Source organism: Phoca vitulina, unplaced genomic scaffold, assembly GCF_004348235.1.
Source record: "Phoca vitulina isolate PV1807 unplaced genomic scaffold, GSC_HSeal_1.0 scaffold20, whole genome shotgun sequence".
Classification (NCBI taxonomy): Eukaryota; Metazoa; Chordata; class Mammalia; order Carnivora; family Phocidae; genus Phoca; species Phoca vitulina.
In genome coordinates this window covers 34,507,535-34,527,120 of record NW_022589723.1, presented here as the reverse complement: position 1 = coordinate 34,527,120, position 19,586 = coordinate 34,507,535, and the positions used below count along the sequence as shown (strand labels likewise).

Here is a 19,586-nt window from a genome sequence, read left to right as displayed (position 1 = left end):
AATTCTAATTTATATGTCCATGTGTAAAAAATAGGTTTTTCTTTAGTCAAGAGAATCCTGAGCAGCCTAGCAAACATTTTATAAACTGTCTAGGCTCAAATTTTGATTTCTCCTTCTATCTTATGTTTTTTAAATACTCATAATTTTAGGAATCACAAACAGGTATATACGTGATTCAATATAAATTTTAGAAACATAATTCCAACTTTAGCAACTAAAACAGTTTTATATGAGAATCAATTTTATTTCAATTAAACTTTATATGATCTAAAATATTTGTGTTACTAGGACAGATATTAAAACACATAATGATTACTTCCAAAATGTTACTAGTTCTATTTAAATTTCCTAGGAAAGAAAATAATATTAAATACATTTGTGTGAATTTTTTTAGACAGGAAGAAACTTGACTTTTATCACATAAACTTTTACTTTTTTATATCTAAGCAAAATGAAGACTTCTACTGGAAATAATTACTTGGCATTTAATTGCTCATAGCTTTGTCTTATTTTTAAAGTCAATTACTTCAGAAAATTAACACCTCTTCCTAAAAAGTAATCACTAATTAGTTTTCATACCTGACAACACTTACTGATAACTAAAATCAGTTAGCTATCAATTCACATATAATGACACGGCATAGCAAGATACTCTGATTCAGTCAGCAAACTTTTCTTAAAGAGCTAGATTTTAGACTTGCAGGCCACAGAGACACTGTTGCAACTAATGAACTCTGCCACTGTGGTGTTAAGGCAGCCACAGACAATATATAATGAATGGGTGTGACTATGTTCCAATAAAATTCTATTTACCAAAGGTTCTGGCCTTTGGGCCATAATTTGCTGACTCCTGCACCAGGCAAACAGATCTGATTATCAATATACAACACCCTCAGTAAACAAATAATCACATGTTCCCTCATTTCTGGAAGTTATTATATCCTCTTGTATCTGGAAGTTGTTACATGAAACATTAGTTATTTAAATGGTAAAGGAACCATGAAAATATTTTGAGGTCAGAATCTCAGGTAGACTGAAAAGTAAAATGTGTTAGTAAAGCACACATTAAAATATAAGTTTAAAAATATATAGTGGGGGGGCGCCTGGGTGGCTCAGTTGGTTAAGCGACTGCCTTCGGCTCAGGTCATGATCCTGGAGTCCCGGGATCGAGTCCCGCATCGGGCTCCCTGCTCGGCAGGGAGCCTGCTTCTCCCTCTGACCCTCCCCCCTCTCATGTGCTCTCTCTCTCTCTCTCATTCCGTCTCAAATAAATAAATAAAATCTTAAAAAAAAAAAAAAAAAAAAAATATATAGTGGGGTATGATTAATTTTACTAAGCAAACTTAATCAAATGAAAGAATCTAAACTTTGTTACATGTCTGGTTTCATACTCAAAATATATTTGATCAAAAATTCAGTTTCTTGTCAAATTCCTAGAGAAATAAAATTTAAAACTTTTAAGTCAGGTTCTAGTTCCAGATAAAATGGGGTAATCATACTCCAACCTGTCTCTCCAAGTCAAGGTAGCTACAAGACCTGGATAGAACACATGGAAGAGCTACTTCAGAACTTTGAAAAGTTAAAATAGGAAGTGCACAGATTGGGTAGGAAGACCAGAATGTGAAGTACCACTGAAACATCATTTTCCAGTATGCAACCTCCAGTTCAGTTATCCTACAGCCCCAAACCTGGAAGTGGACATTAGTACAGAGAAAACTTCAGTAAAAGCTGTCTAGTGCTGGCTCTAGGAGAGGGAAAGGGATCTTCTACTCAAAGAAAGTGTGGAAATCCCTCCCTCATTCTCTCAAGCTCAGCCTCCTATAGCAGCTGTGGCAAAAGAGGCCCATCAGAATCCTAAAACTCTGAGGAAGGGGAAACCTTCCTCTCTGATTAGAGGAGCTGTGGTCCAAAGAGGATGTGGTGAATACCTGTTTGCTTTTTCTCTGTTGTTCTGCCACTTGGCCCTGGATATGGGCACATGTAGGGAATGCACATTAGAGATGAATAAATAAAGCTTTCTGGTCAGAGGATAGAAAAGGGAGCCCCAGGGAATCAGAAATTATTGGGAGATCCCAGAGAAGGAAGAGCTTAGGAAAGCAATGCTTCAAGTTGTTTAATGAATTCCCAGGCTCACCCTCAAGCAGCCCATGGGTGGATCTGACCTGAACAAGCACACGTACACTTTGAGACTTGAACTATGATACAGACCACTGCCCAAATTCCAGACTGACCCATGTGTGGTGCACATGTAGGACAGATCCAAATAGCACGGCAAAGGCTTTGAAAATGGAACTAATATTGTAAACACAACCCACAGGAACTTGCAGTCTTAGCCTAACGGGGTTATTTGCCTACTAAAACAAATATATCAACATTCTGCATAGGATTTGAACATATCATAACATACCAAGCTGTCCAGAATATAACCCAAAATTACTTGGCAAATGAAGAACCAGGAAAATCTCAACTTACATGAGAAAAGATGCCTACACCAAGAAACCACAGACACTGGAACTATCTGAGGAAGATATTAAAGATATGAGAGCAATGATTATAGAATGCTTCACCAAGTAAGAGCAAACATTCTTGAAACAACTGGAAAAATATAAAGTCTCAAAAAAAGAAATACAAGATATAAAAAAAGAACCAAATACAAATCTCAGAAGTGAAAAAATATCAATAACCAAAATTAAAAGCTCACTAGATGAGCTCAATAGAATAGAGATGACAGGGCACCTGGGTGTCTCAGTAGGTTAAGCGTCTGCCTTCAGCTCAGGTCATGATCCCTGACTCCTGGGATAGAGCCCCAAGTCAGCCCCAAGTCCGCTCCATGCTCAGGGAGCTCTATCCCAGGAGTCTGCTTCTCCCTCTCCCTCTGCCCCTCCCTGCCATTCGTACTCTGTTCTCTCACTTGCTTTCTCTCCCTCTCTCTCAAATAAATAAATCGAATCTTAAAAAAAAAAAAATAGAGATGACAAAAGATGAAGTCAATGTACTTAATATAGATGAACTGAAATTACCCAATGTGAACAACAGAGAAAAAGATTAGAAAAAATAAAAAAAGAGGAGTGCCTCAGATCCCACATTTGTGACAAGAGAATCCCAACAAGAGGGGAGTTTGGTATTTGTTGAATTTGTTGAAAGATAAACTTACAGTTTTAAGAAGCTCAGCAAACTCCCCAAACAGAATAAATACAAAGAAATCCATGACCAGCCACATACTAATAAAATTTCAGAAAACTTTAGACAAAAAGTCTTGAAAGCAGCCAGAAAAATTTAGTATTACTTAGAGGGGAAAAGTGTTCAAATGACTGTGAATCTATTTTCAGAACACATGCAGGCCAGAAGTAAGTAGAACATTTTTAAAGTGCTGAAAGAAAAGAACTGTCAACCCAGAATTCCATATCCAGCAAAAGTATCCTTCAGAGATGAAAGTGAAATAAAGACATTCTTAGATGAAGGAAAATTTAAAGAATGTTTTGACAGCAGGAGTGCTTTAAAAGAATTGCTAAAGGAAATTATTCCAACAGATGGTAAATAATACCATAAGGGAACTTTGAAACATCAGTAAGGAAGAGCAATGTAATTGTCAAATATCTAATTAAATATAATAGACCATTTTTATCCTCTTGAGTTCTTTAAATATGTTTGATAGTTGAAAGCACAAAGTATAACATTGTGTGATGGAGCTTTCAATGAATGTCATACAACATAATACATAACACAACAACAGCATAAAGTGGGTGGGGTGGTAAAGGGGCTGTATGGTGATAGTTTTTATGTGCCACATGAAATAGTAAAATTTTGATTCTAAGTAAACTGAAAAGTACATTGTAATCTCTAGAGCAACCACTAAAAAACAAACTGTAAAAACACAATCAACAAATTATAATGGAATACCTAACCAATACACACACACACACAGGCACACAAATCAAATACTCCAAAAGAAGGCAAGAAAGGGAAAATAGAGAAATAAAAAAGGGGTAACAAATGGAAAAAAAGAGTAAGAAAATGGTAGAGGTAAATTCAAATATATCAATAATTACATTAAATATAAAAGATCTAGGGGCGCCTGGGTGGTTCAGTCGTTAAGCGTCTGCCTTTGGCTCGGGTCATGGTCCCGGGGTCCTGGGATCGAACCCCACATCGGGCTCCCTGCTCGGCGGGAAGCCTGCTTCTCCCTCTCCCACTCCCCCGCTTGTGTTCCCTCTCTCAAATAAATAAATAAAATCTTTAAAAATATATATATAAAAGATCTAAACACACCAATTAAAGTAAAAAAAAAATAGTAGAAAGAAACATTCTTTAACTATAATAGCATAACTAGTAAGCCACTGCTGTAAGGGGCCAGGAGTCAAGGAAAGTGAGCATCTTTAGAAGGTGGCAAGAACAAGGAAATAAATTATCCCATTGAACTTCCAGAAAGAAGTAACAGTCTTGCTGATACCCAGTGAAACAGGCTTCAAACTTCTGAGCTCCAGAACTTAAGACAATAAATTTGTGCTGTTTAAACCACTGTTTGTGGTAATTTGCTAAAGCAGCAATAGAAAAATAATACACCAGATCATAAAAGAAACCTTTACAAACAAAAAATTTTAAATCATACAAAAGGCTGTTATCTGTAACAAAATTAGACTAGATGCCAATAACAGAAAGATAACAAGACACTCTCCAAAGAAAAGGAAATTTCGAAACACACTTGTAAGTAATCTATGGGTCAGAGGGGAAACAGAAAATATTTTGAACCGAACAAAAATAAAACAACATATCAAAATTTGTGGGATACAACTAAAGCATTACTCAGAGGATGTTATAGCATTAAATACTTACATTAGAAAAAAGAGTCTAAAATTAGTATCTAAGCTTTCATCTTGAGAGACTAGAAAAAGAAGAGCAAACTAAAAAGTAGAAGGAAGGAAATAATAAAGAACAGGAATCAATGAAATTGAAAAGAACAAATAAATACAGAAAATCAATTAAAACCTAACCTGGCTCTTTGAAAAGTTCAATACAGCAAGACTGACAAAGACAAAAAGGGAGAAGACATAAATTCTCAATATCAATACAAATAGGGAGATTTCACAATAGATCATACAAATATTTAAATAACAAGGAAATACTGAGAGCAACTCTATGCACATACACTCAAGAACTCCCTGAAATGACAAACTACAAACATTCACATACAATAATATGGATAAGCTGCACAGAAGTATCAGATAAATTGAATTTGTAGTTAAAAACTTTCAAAAAAAAGGAATTCTTCAGGCCCAAATGTCTTCACTAATGAAAACTACCAAACATTTAAAAAAGAGATAACTCCAGACTGATAAGACTGGCAAGTAAGAAATAAAACTGTCCTTATTTGCAAATGACATTACTGTCTACACAGAAAATTCCAAGGAATACAAACAAACAAACCCCTCCTGGAACTAATAAATGAAATTATCAAGGTCAAAAAATACAAGGTCAACATCAATTATATTTCTATATACTAAACAATGAACACTTTGGAACCCCCCCAATTTTTAAATAATGCCATTTATAATAGTTCCATAGAAACAAATTACTTAGGTATAAATCTGATAAAACATTTACAGGATCTGTATGCTAAAAACTACAAAATACGGATGAAGTAAGTCAAAGAAGACATAAGTGAATAGAAGGATATACTGAGTTCACAAACTGGAAAACTCAAAATAGTAAAAATGTCAATTCTCTCCCAAACTGGTCTACAGATTTAACACAATTCCAATCAAAATCCAAGATTTTTTGCTGTTATAGCAAGCTTATTTTCAAACTAATATGGAAAGGCAAAAAATCTAAAATAGCCAAAACTATTAAAAACAAATATAAAAAAAGAAAATTGGAGGAACCATATAATCCAATGGAACAGAACAGTGTCCACAAATAGCTCCATACAAACATGACCAACTGATTTTTAACAAAGGTTCAAAGAAAATACAATGAGAAAAGGAGAGCCTTTTTGACAAATTGTGTTGGAACAATTGAGCATCCAAATATAAAGAAAAAAATGAATTTTTACCTAAACCTCTCATTTCATATAAAAATTAGCTCAAGTGGATATGTAAAATATAAAACTATAAAACTTTTTACCCCCCCCAAGGACAAAATTTTTGTGACCTAGGGCTAGGTAAAGAGTTCTTAGATATGACATCAAAATACAACCCAATAAGTAAAAAGGGATAAATTGGACTTTATCTAAATTAAAAACTTCTGCTCTAGAAAGTTATCTAACATAATATAAAGACAAGCTACAGAGAGGGAGATAATTTTTGTAAATTACATATTCAACAAAGAATTTGTATCCAGAATATATAAAGAACTCTCAAAACTCAACAGGAAGAAAAAATCCAATTTAAATACGAACAAAAAGCACACTGATTAGAATGGCTAAAATTAAAAAATAAACAAAAATATAGCAATAGAAAATGCTGCCAAAGATGCAGAGCACAAATAGAGGGACATTCTCCAAAATACCTGACTAGTACTAATACTCAAAATTAGTAAGGTCATGAAAAACAAAAGACTAAGAAACTGCCACAAACCATAGGAGACTAAGGAGACTTAATAAATGCAATGTGGAATCCTTGGAACATAAAAAGGAGACTAGTGGAAAATCTGACAAAATCCGAGTTTAGAATTTGGAATTTGGTTAACATTAAGGTACCTATGTTGGTTTCTTCATTTTGATAAATGTACTTGGTTTTGGTTTTATAAGATGTTATCATTAAGCTGGGTGAGGGCCATACAGGGATCCTCTGTATTATCTATGCAACTTTTCTACAAATCTAAATTATTCCAAAATAAAGTTTCTATTATTTTAAAAAATGGACAAAAGACTTGGACAGACCCAAAAAGAATGTATGTATAGCAAAAAAGCACATGACAAAGTGTTTGATATCATTAACTATTAGGAAAATGCAATTTAAAATCATTATCAGATATCATTCCAAATCTATTAGAACGGCTATAATTAAAAAGAACAACCACTTGCAGATGCCGCTGCCCCAGAGCTGCCTGTGCCCACCCAGCCATGGTCACCCCATTGTGTTTTTTGATATCACTGTGGACAGCAAGCGCTCTGGCCACATCTCCTTCAAGCTGTTTGCAGAGCTCCAAAGACAACAGAAAACTTTTGTGCTCTGAGCACTGGGGAGAAAGGATTTGGTTATAAAGGTGCCTGCTTTCATAGGCTTATTCCAGGATTTACATGCCAAGGTGATGACTTCATATGCCATAATGGCACTGGCAGCAAGTCCATCTAATGGGGAGAAATTTGATGATGAGAATTTCATCCTGAAGCACACAGGTCCTGGCATCTTATCCATAGCAAATGCTAGACCCCACAAACGGTTCCCAGTTTTTCATCTGCACTGCCAAGACTGAGTGGTTGGATGGCAAGTACGTGTTCTTTGGCAAGCTGAAGGAGGGCATGAATATTGTAAAAGCCATGGAGTGCTTTGGGGCCAGGAATGACAAGACCAGCAAGATGATCACCATTGCTGACTATGGACAAATCTAATAAATTTCACTTGTGTTTTATCTTAACTACCAGACCATTTCTTCTGTAGCTCAGGAGAGCACCCCTTCACCCCCACCTGTTTAAAATATCCTATAATCTTTGTGTTCTCACTGCAATTCTACAGGTTTCATGTTTTCCTTACTCCCCTCCAAGTCTAGATGGATTACAGTTAAGTTTATGATTATGAAATAAAAATTAAACAAACAAAAGAATGACCATACCAAGTGCTGGCAAATAGGCAAAACAACTAGAACTACCACACAATGCTGATGGGCATATAAAGTGTTACAACCAATTTAGAAAACAGTTTGGCAATTTCTTATTAAGTAAAATTATATAATTACCAACAGTCTCACTACTATGTATTTACCCAAGAGAAATGAAAACTTGCATTCACAAAAGCCAACAAACAAATGTTTATAACACCTCTATTCAAAATAGCTACAAACTTGAAATAATTCAAAGTCCTTCAATGAATTAAGGGATAAACTATGGTACATCTATACAATCAAATACTACTCAGCAATAAAAATGAATGAAATAATGATATACAAAACAAGTTAGGTGAAATCTTAAGGCACTATGCTGAGTAAATGCATGTGTAACTATCTCAAATAGCTATATACTTTATGATCCCATTTAGTGGCCATTTTTGAAAAGACAAAATTAAATGACAAAGTGGTTGCCCGGGGTATTGGGTGAGAGAGTACAACTACAAAGGGACAGCGTAAGGGAGTTTTATGAACTAATGGAACTATCTGGATATCTGGATACTGACTGTGATGACAGTTACATGAAAATCTACACATGTTAAAGTTCATCAACTGTACACACAAAAAGTCAATTTTACTGCATGTTCGTTAAAAAATTAATTTCTGATACTTAAACAAATAACCTTTAAGTCATCAAGATTTTTCCAGGATATTTAGTTTGGATTTTACAGTCTATAAAAATCCTCTCATTTATTCTGGCTACTTTTAAGATAGAACAAATGACAAATTTCTCAGCTCAGCCCTAAAATATAGAATCACTGGGGGATCAGTTCCTCTAGTCAGTGCGTCACCTGCAAAGGATCAATCACAATCCCACCTAATGGAAGAGTAGATCCTGACATGTACTTAACGGCATCATAAAAGAACTTTCATTAATTTTTTTAAAAAGATTGATTTATAGCCAGAAAATTCCAGGGAGGGGGAAAAAAGGTGATTAATTCTACTTCAAATGCATTAAGAACATTCTAAAAATTGGAGAATAAAATAATCATTTGTTTCCACCTTTATTATCAGGGGAAAATTGTTTTACTTGAATACGAAAAAGGTGAAGCAAGGATGTAAATCAGGTAACATAATATTTCAGAATTCTACTCTTTTGCAAGAGTTTTACCTCAACTAATATAGTACTACTATAAGCTTCCATTATACTATACATACGCATAGCACAAAACATTCAAATCCACACACTACAACTGGTTTAAATTTAAAAATCTACATAGAAAGGCACTACCTCTCCTGAAAACACCTTTATTATTATTTAATCTATCTGATTCCTAGGTTTATCTTAGGTGTTATTTTTTAAAATCATATTCAGGCAAATATTTTATTTAAATAAAACTCACTAATTACTTTTTTTTTAAAGGATACAACTGTTCTCAGTTGTGTTAGTAAATTTAGCAACAATTTTACATTGCTATACTTTGTTTAAAAGAATCGGAGATCTTTTTAAAAAGCCAATCTCCAACTGCACTAATTTCAAATGGAAAACAAAAACCTCTGTAAGGAACAGTTCTTGCCTTAAGGCTTTCTGTTTTCCTAATATTACATTCAATTAGAAGTTAAATGGCCTGCTTCAGAATTTAGATTTATTTTCCCCAGAAACACATTTGGAAAAATATATGACTTACATCTGAAACCATATCCTTTCAAACTGAAGCCATTTTTATGTAGCCATGGTAATAGTTCACTAAGGCCAGTCTAGTTTTAACACCCACTAAAACGGCGCCTACCGCAAATCAGTATGCTTATTCCTCCACGTAATCTTCTCAGTAAATGTTCAATTTACTAAACAAAGGCTGCTTTAGTAATTCAAATCTGACGTCTAAAGATGCAAATATACCTGTCAAAAGCTTTAAGTAAATCGGTAAATTCCATCTCTCTGTGGCATTGCATGTATTTAAGTCACTGCTACATTTTAATGTCCAAAACCACAGAGGATTTTTTTCCCTTCTCTTTTTACAAAAATCAAAAGAACCTCAGTTATTTTCATTATTATGTTGTTATACTTCCAGCGTCCTTCAAAAGTTTCCCTTTAATAAGATTCTGCCTATGAACGAAATCTGACAGGATGCTACACTTGCAACTAGACATTGAAGCATTAAAAAAAAAAAAGCCCACAGAAATCAACATTATCTGTTAATGCTTTCATTTACAGTGCATTAAACCACCTCTATAAAATAAAAGTAGCTATCACCTTCCTTGACCCACATTAATATCACCCAAACTTAATAGGACAATACCCATCTTAACATAAGCAAATGAAATGAATTTTTCAACCACTGTTCTAAAATTTCTTTTATCAGAAATAAAATTTTGTGTAAATATACTTAGGCTACTTGTTTGGAGACATGAAGAGTCATATGGATAAGATATCCATAAATAATGTTAAACTGCCAGAGAATCATGAAGGAATTTTGGTTGGAGCTCTGTATGTACCAAAATTAAGAAGGTGCTCTAAGACCCCATGTGAATTTATGCTTTGGAGCTCAAACCTGTGTAACAAATATATTTAACCACTTGCCAATTGTTCTGATAAAAAGTTCTGTGATGATCAAGTTTGAAATTGATGCTGGTATATTATCTATAAACCTCACATACCCATGCTTATTCCAACCCATCATTACTAAAGTTCCTCACTGCTGCTCTGGGACATTGCATAGCACAGAATAACCTTGACCATCACTGAAAAAATTAAGAACTGTCTTTAAAAGTCTTTGAACAGGGACGCCTGGGTGGCTCAGTCAGTTAAGCGTCTGCCTTCGGCTTGGGTAATGATCCCAGGGTCCTGGGATCGAGTCCTGCATTGGGCTCCTTGCTTGGCGGGGAGCCTGCTCCTCCCTCTGCCTGCTCTACGTGCCGCTCCCCCTGCTTGTGCTCTCTGTCTGACAAATATATAAATAAAATCTTAAAAAAAGTCTTTGAACAATTGGTAAGAATCCTGTGGTCTTTCACAAAAAACAGACACTCAGCACACAGTGGGAGCACAACAGGGAGTTGTACATGAAGAAGGTAACTCTAGGCATAGTAAACAGATAGTCAATCTCTTTCACTATCTTATTTTTATTCATTCATTTTATCCCCTATTATTTTAAGAGGCTATCCATCCACGGAAAAGCCATATTGAGAAGTTTATTTTAATGTTCTTTAGGGTTGGCAATTCTTCATTATCTATTGATGAATACAGGGATTAAAACAACTGCTGATTTTTTTTTTAATTGGGTAGGTACTTTCTGGCTGTCGAACCCAGGGAAAAAAAGCAAAAGTGCCAATTTATATGATGACAGCATTTGTAAAGCTGCCTTTAGCACTTTGGAGTTTTAACTCAGAAAAGGAAGATGGAGTACATGGTAATTCTTAAGGCCTTTTACAAAATTCTTCAGCAGGTATCTGATTAAATCTTAACCTGTCATCTGAGTCTGGATTGAACTCAAAATTCCTCACTGCTTTTAGAGTAGAAAATATCAGAAAAGAGAGATAAATCAGGTTCCTAACAATGCAAAGGAAAACCAAAGTAAGCCTTTGTGAACAGTATCTGTTAAGCATCTAAGATGTAAAACACTGGTCTAGTGGTGGGATGAGGAAAGGGCCACAACAAGGAACACTAGTACCTGCTTTCAAAGAACTTAATGTAAATACAAAGTACATGAAGAATCCTTTATAAAGCACTGCTCTGTTTCGCATGTTTTTATAAGTATGCTGCTATATACATGCAGGCAGGGCAGGGATTGTGTCTTGTCTTGTTTATCACAATAGCCCCAGTGCCTATAGCAATGCCCGGGACAATGCAAGTAATCAAAAATTATTTGTTGGACAAATGAAGACTTTCAACAGCTATGTCAATACTGACATTTGCTTTCCTTGACTCCAATGACCTAGCCCCTTTTGACAGACAGAACAGCCCTCCAAAGATGTCCTTGCTCCTTTCCCTCCTACCCCCAGCCTAGCTATCCTTACATGGCAAAAAAGACTTTCAGTTATAATTAAGATTAAGGATGCTAAAATGGGGAGGTTGGCCTAAATTATCCAAGTGGGTCCAATTTAATCCTTTAAAGTGGAAGGGGGGGGCACCTGGGTAGCTCAGTCATTAAGCGTCTGCCTTTGGCTCAGGTCATGATCCCAGGGTCCTGGGATCGAGCCCCGCATCGGGCTCCCTGCTAAGCGGGAAGCCTGCTTGTCCCTATCCCACTCCCCCTGCTTGTGTTCCCTCTCTTGCTGTCTCTGTCAAATAAATAAAATCTTTAAAAAAAATAAATAAAGTGGAAGAGGAAGACAAAAGGTGGATCAGAGAGATGAATGAGACAGAAGGAGGAGGAAATACCTTAAGCGTGAAAGGGCCTTGACCTGTTGTTGTGGGCTTTTAAAATAGAGGAAAGAATGCCACAAGCCAAGGAATGAGGGTGGTGTTTAGGGTCTGAGAAGGGTCCTCATCTGACAGCCAGCAAGGCAACTGGGATGTCAGCCCTACAACTGCAAGGAAAAGAATGCTACCCTGCGGAAATCTTGATTTTAGCCCAGCTGGACCCTCTCGTTGTCCTACTGACCTACAGAATGTAAGATAATAGATTTCTGTTGTTTAAGCCACAAAGTCTGTAGTGATTTGCCACTGCAGCAATAGAAAACAAACAAACAAAAAAACCCCTCTAACCTCTACTCTAGCAACCTGAATGTATAGTCTCTTGCCATCACCTCAACGCTACTTCAAAGATCTCAAATCCTTAAATGCTTCAATCTGACCACAATCTCCTATTAACTCTTCTACTTCATGCTGCTGGTACCTGTCATTATGAAGGAAATACCTTGTTTAAAGGAAGGGATATCTTGAAACAAAATGTGTTGTTTACCAATCCCAAATTCTATTTTCTAGTTACAATGTTCAGTCAGCATCCTACCAAAGAGTGCATGACTGCCCCCACAGAATGGTTACGATAAAACTGCAAATTTCACATTCCCTGCAACATGCAGGACCATGGACATACACAGAAATGTGTTATTAAAAAACCCAGTGTGTCAAGTCCAGATTAACTTACTTTCAAAAGAAAAGCCTTTTGTTTTTAAATCTGGAACCATTTCTTTGCCTCTTTATATTTATACACTTGCTCTAAAATATTAAAAAAACAACCTCACAAACAATCTGTTCAAGAGTAATTAGAATTTTATCGAGTTAAAACAACAGCAGAGCATGCCACAACACAGATGGCAGAAGACTTTCTCCTTGCCTGATCAGTGTCAAAGAACTGTTCTCCTATTTCATGATTAAGAAGAATTCTGTTGCAGGCTATCTCATTGACAAAACACACGCTAGTGGAAGGACAGCTTTATTAAGAAAACCTTTGTTCTGCAGAACTCTTGGCTGTTTCTCAATGTAAAGATTTTTCTTACTGCCCAGATAAAACCTAGCCAAATATATGATTAAGGAATCAGAATGGACGGAAATCTGTACTATTGATCTCATTCTGGTTCCAAGTCCTTAAGCACACTCATTCCTTGTGGAACAGGTTTCCAAACTTGGAGCTTTTAAAAATCCCAATGTTCAACTTATACCCCATACCAATGAACTCAGATTATCTGGGGAATGGGACAGGCATAAGTATTTTTAAAGATCCCAAAGTGGCTCCAGTATGATTTATGATTAGCAGTGTGGCATGGTACAGTGCACTTTATGGAATTGGCAGCCTGGGTTCTGGCACTGGCCCTGCCACCAGCAAGTTTGGGTACATCACTGACTGGGTAGCCATTTCCTCATCTGTAAAAAGATAAGGCTGGGTAAGTTATTGCTAATATTGAACATGTTATGAGTCTAGGATGAGATTCCTTAGTTCTCTTCTAAAGATTAAACTGCCTCAATTTTAAATGCCCGCCCCCACCAAAATCCAAATCCGTGACCTGATACTTTTCCCGACCTATTAAGAGCTTATTTTTGTAAAGAAAGATTATTTTATAGTAGGGATCAAATTTATCTATGCTTCAACTGCTCAGATTTTGATACATCATTATGTCTATCCAGGTCATAAGGTAGTATATAGACTGGGAATGATGGGAACCTTGAATGATCTCAAAATACAGCTTGCTATTAGACTATTTCTTGAATTCCCATTAAGTTACATGTATTCTGATTTTCCTAAGTAGCATTGCTGGTTTTATTTAGGTCACAGAGGCATCATGATTTTTAACTTTTCACTAATGTTAACTTATTTCATAAAAGCAAAGCATTAAGGACATGGGAAAACAGGGATTGGGAGAACCCCTGAGTAGCAGCTGTGTTTGACAGTGTTACCCTGAGTTCTCACCCTTGCCCGCCCTCTCACAGATACATGCTACCAGAGATGAGGGTGCTTGGAAAAAAGGCTAATCCATTCAACATGTTAAGCACTTCATAGTACCAGGGTTTGGGGACTGGGTGGCACACTTCTAAAATGGACCTCCAATGATCCCTGCATTCATGGTACTCACATGCTTGTGTAATTCCCTGTTCTGCTGAGTGTGGGCTGGGCCTAGTGACTTCCTTCTAAAGAACAGAATAGGGCAAAAGTGAAGGGATGTCACATCTGTGATTAGGTTAAAAAGATTCTGATGTCCTACTTGCTAGCACTCTCTTCTGCTGGTACTCTTTCTTGCCCTCTTGCTTACTTGCTCTGAGGGAGATACTCTGGAAAGGTCCACGTGGCAAGGGACCAAGGGAGGCCTCTCTGACCAATAGCCCAACCAGGAAATGAATCCTGCTAACAACCATGTGAATGAGCTAGGAAGTGGATCCTTCCACAGTAAACTTTCAGATGAGACTGCAGGCCTGGTCAACACACTGACTGTGGCCTTGTAAAAGACCCACCTAAGCCATTCCTATATTCCTGCCCTACAGTGAGATAATGTGGTTTTGAGCTGCTAAGTTTTGAAGGCAATTTATTAGGCAGCAATAGATAATACAGGCACATAACAATGAACAAAAACACTGTACTGAAGGAACCAAGAGTTGAGTAATGAGTAGGATCAAGGTACCAACAATCTGGTAATGGGTGAGAGACATGTACATAAATGTAATAAAGTGTTTTAAGCACTCTGACAGAAGTATATATATGTGGGTATGGTGGGGACATAAGAAAGGGTTTGTTTTTGGAAGGGCACAGGCAATGAAGTTCCTTGAAAGGGAGGAATGTGAGTTATAAGCATGAAATATAATGGTCAGTTTGGAAAACTACAGGTAATCTGGTAAGTCTGGAACATAGAGGGCAGAGATGATTATTAATCCTTCAACTTCAAAAATGTGCAAACATTTATAGGTAGCATAAGAGTCGAAGAGCTCTCTGGTATTGTACATAGTATAACTTTAGTTATATTAGTAAACTCTCAACCTCCACTAGATTACAGAACATCATTTTATTATGGAATAATATCACTAATTATGAATAAATGGTCCATGCTCCAAGACAGGACTCGGTGAGGGCCAATCTTTCCACCTGTATCCTAGATCCCAATTCCCCTCCACCTATGCAAGGAAAATGCTTCAGCAATGACCTCTTCTCTTTACTGCATTGTCAAATATTCCCTCTCTACTTGGTCATTCCCACCCCATATTTAAAAACAAAAATAAAAGGCGTCTGGGTGGCTCAGTTGTTAAGCGTCTGCCTTTGGCTCAGGTCATGGTCCCAGGGTCCTGGGATCGAGTCCCACATCGGGCTCCCTGCTTGGCGGGAAGCCTGCTTCTCCCTCTCCCACTCCCCCTGCTTGTGTTCCCTCTCTTGCTGTGTCTCTCTCCGTCAAATAAATAAAATCTTTAAAAAAAAAAAAACAAAAACAAAAATAAAATTCCCTCCCTTAACTCTATATGCCATGTGTGTATAGCTCCCCCTTTATAAGTGTTGTCAATACTTACCATCTCATCTCCTCTTGAATCCCTGTCAACCAGGTTTTATTCTCCATCTATTTGTCAAACTTGCCCTTAATAAAGTCAATAATGACTTCCACATTGCTAAATACAATGATCAATTCTCAGTCTTCCTCTTACTTTACCTATGACCAGCAACTAATACAAACAGTAACTCCTCCTGTAAAATGCATGGCTCCCAGAACACCCAAATCTCCTGGTTTTCATCTTTCTTATTCTCTTTTGCTGGTTCATTTCTCTTCCCCCTAATTATAGAATGTTCTAGACTTCAGTCCTTGGACCTCTTCTTTCTTGTATGATACTGTAATTTATAAAAAGAAATATATATTCAGTCTTCACAGTTTCTGGCACGAAGCTCCTAAAACTCCTGGAATTTTGGAATTTCCTAAGAGATGAGAACAATAGAGGTGTCTTTTGTTATGTTAATGAGGTGACTTAGAAAGCACCAAGGAAAGGAGCTGGTTACAGGAAGACCAGTTGAAACTTTCAGTCCCACCCACTTGACCTATGGAAAAGGAGAGGGTCAAGTGGCTGGAGGTTGAATCAATCACCAATGGCCAATGATTTAATCAATCGTGTCTATGTAATGAAGCCTCCATAAAAGGCTGAGGAGTTTAAAAGAGCTTCCAGGTTAGTGAACATATGGACACTTGGAAAGAGTAGTGTGCTCCCTGAGGGCACAGAAGCTCTGCACCCTTTCTTCATATCTTGCCCTATGCATCTCCTTCCACCTGGCTGTTCCTGAGTTATATCCTTTTATAAGAAACCAGTAATCTGTAAGTAAAGTGTTTTGAATTCTTTTAGCCACTCTAGCATAAATTAACCAAACTCAAGAATGGAGGGTCACTGGGAATATCTGATCTATAGCTGGTGGGTCAGAAGCACAGGGTAATAACCTGGACTTGCATCTGGCATCTGAAAGGGGAATTAGTCTTGTAGGACTGAGCCCTTAACCCGTGGAATCTGCTATCTCTAGACAGATAGTCAGAATTGAGTTGAATTGTAGGACATCCAGCTGGTATCTCAAGAACTGCTTGGTGTGTGGGGGAAAACACAGTCTGGAATTGGGTACAGAACAGTACTTCCATCTACATTCACTCTCTAGGTGGTCTCCTCCAATATGAGGGCTTTAAATACAATCTCCAAACTGACAACTCCCCAAATTATTTACTGGTAGATAAACAGCCTGTCGTCTCTCCATAATTGTCTTCTAATACATCCAAACTGCCTACTCAACATTTTTTACTTGGAATTTAATAAGCATTTTTTAGCAGATTCAAAACCAAACTTCTGGAGTGCCTGGGTGGCTCATTCAGTTAAGTGTCTGCCTTCAGCTCAGGTCATGATCTCAGGGTCCTGGGATGAAGCCCTGCTCCCTCTCTTGCCCCTCCCCCCACTCATTCTCTTGCTCTCTCTCTCTCATAAATAAAATCTTTAAAAAAAACCAAAAACCAAACTCCTAATTAACCTCACCACCACCCAACCCACAAACTTGCTCCTCCTTCCACAGTCTTCCATCTTAGTAAATGGTAACTATAAGCTTCTAATAGCTTAGGCCAAAACACCTACTGTTAGCCCTGCTTTCCCTCTCCCTCTTATTTCCTATCAGCAAAACCTGTTGACTTCACTTTTAAAATAGAATCCAACCATTTTTCATCATCTCCATTGCTACAGTCTCCTAAATGATCTATTTCTGCCTCAAACCCCCCACTCGCCCACCACTGGTGATAATTAAAAAAAAAAAAAAAAAAGGCCATGTGATCACTCTGCTCAAAACTGTCTAATGGCCTCCTTTTTTCAGATTAAAAGGGAAAGTCCCCCTAAGTTCAATTAACTAGCTTGCCATTACTTTTCTGACCTCATCTAATATTCTCTCCTAGGCTCACTCTACTCAGTCACATTGGCCTCCTCCCTGTTCCTCGAACACATGAGGCACACTTTCTTAGGGCCACTGAACTTGCTTTTACCTTGGAACAGGAATACTCTTCCCTGAGATAGCTTTTTGTATAGAATGCTTCTTCATGTCTTTGTTCAATCGTTCCCTTCTTTCTCTGGCCTGCCCTCCTCCAATCCCCATACCTCCCAATATTCCCCATCCCCTTTCCATCTCTTATTTTTCTCTACAGTACCTATTGTTATCTGGCATACTATGTACCTCATCTGTTATTTTCTGTCTCCCTTCACTAGAATGTAAGCTCCACAAGAACAGGAATTTTTGTCTATTTTCTTTACTGTTGTACACTGCTCTAGAACAGTGCCTGACAATAGTGGGCACTATATTAATATTTTTGTTCAATGAATGAATGAACCAACCAAGGGGATTCTCCCACTGATCCATTTTAATATCGTTAGGGGAATAATCTGAATAATTTCAAAGGTACCAAAATATTACATCCATATTTCAATCATTATGATTTAAGTTCTGGCAGATTTAAGTCCCTAATTATATTCATATTGGGCTCACATTCGCTTGCATTCCCTTGGATGCATAATAATTATATGGGGAATAGTGCAGAATCATCTTAAACAAGGAAAACCCAGATTGATTTTTTTTTTTTAAAGATTTATTGATTTGAGAGAGAGAGAGAGAGAAAGAGAGAGAGGGAGGGAGGGAGGGAGGGAGGGCAGAGGGAAACGGGAATCTCAAGCAGACTCTGCACCAACCGTGGAGACTGAGTCAGGGCTCCATCTCATGACCCCGAGATCATGACCTGAGCCAAAAGCAGGAGTTGGACGCTCAATGGAATGCGCTCCCCAGATTGATTTTTAAAAATAATTTTCCATAGGGGCACCTATGGAGGCTCAGTAGGTTAAGCGTCTGCCTTTGGCTCAGGTCATAATCCCGGGACCCTGGGATCAAGCCCCTGCTCAGTGGGGAGCCTGCTTCTCCCTCTCCCTCTTCCCTCCACTTGTACTCTCCCTCTCTCTCTCTCAAATAAATAAAAATCTTAAAAAAAAATTTCTTTCTATAGATAATCCAAAGTGGAAAATCCACACACAATATTTCGCCGAATATAACTGTTAAGAATTTGCAAAGTCTAGGAGTAGAGGAGAAGTAAACATTTCAATCAAATTTTACTAGTACAAAAAAAGCTTTAAGATTTTATAAATTTTTTCATTGGTAATTTATAACCTTTGCATAATACAATATCATGTATTTTCCATCTATACTCCGACCTACATTTTCCTTTTTCTAAACTATCAGTGATAAAAGAAATGAACTATTTAGATGAAATTAAAAGATTCTCAATGAACAGGACTTGATTGAGCTGAGATAAAATTTTATAACTATATTATTATATTTGTATTTGTATAATGTTTTACACATTTTCCAAAATGCTTTCACATCTTTATGATCTTCATACTGATACGTACAACAAGCAAGCAGCTATTATCACACCCTCACCCACCTCCCACATACTTAACACACACTTTATAGATGGAAAAAAATTGAGTCTTAAAGAGATTAACTGACTTGCTCAGGGGCACAAAGCTATATAAGTGGTTCAACCTGGACTGTAACCAAGTTCTTTCCAATTCAAGTCTACTGTTTTCTATCACACCTCACCCAGTGATTAAAGAAAGGTACCACTGCCTAAGTCTACAAAACTTGACTGCAAAAGCGTCTTCCTTCAGGATTGGATATTTTCACATTCCAACCTATTATAAAATGCTTTTTGCAGATGGTACAAATGTGATAACATTCTCACAAAAGAAATGAGAAAAAGCCCAAGAAGTCAATAAAATCGAGTAAAGAAAACTCAGTATCCAAAGCAGTAGTAAAATGAGATTAATGGTTATTCTCTGCACACAAGATCGGTTAAGCATCTGCCTTCGGCTCAGGTCATGATCCCAAGGTCCTGGGATCGGCCCTGCATCGGGCTCT

General features: G+C 37.2%; 1 protein-coding gene and 1 pseudogene across 1 annotated transcript in view; one reads left to right on the top strand and one right to left on the bottom strand.

Annotated features, from left to right (window-relative positions):
• Positions 1–19,586, bottom strand: part of GLCE (glucuronic acid epimerase) — a 108,954-nt gene that overhangs the window by 58,831 nt on the left and 30,537 nt on the right. The window lies entirely within an intron of this gene.
• Positions 6,424–7,899, top strand: LOC116640247 (annotated as a pseudogene).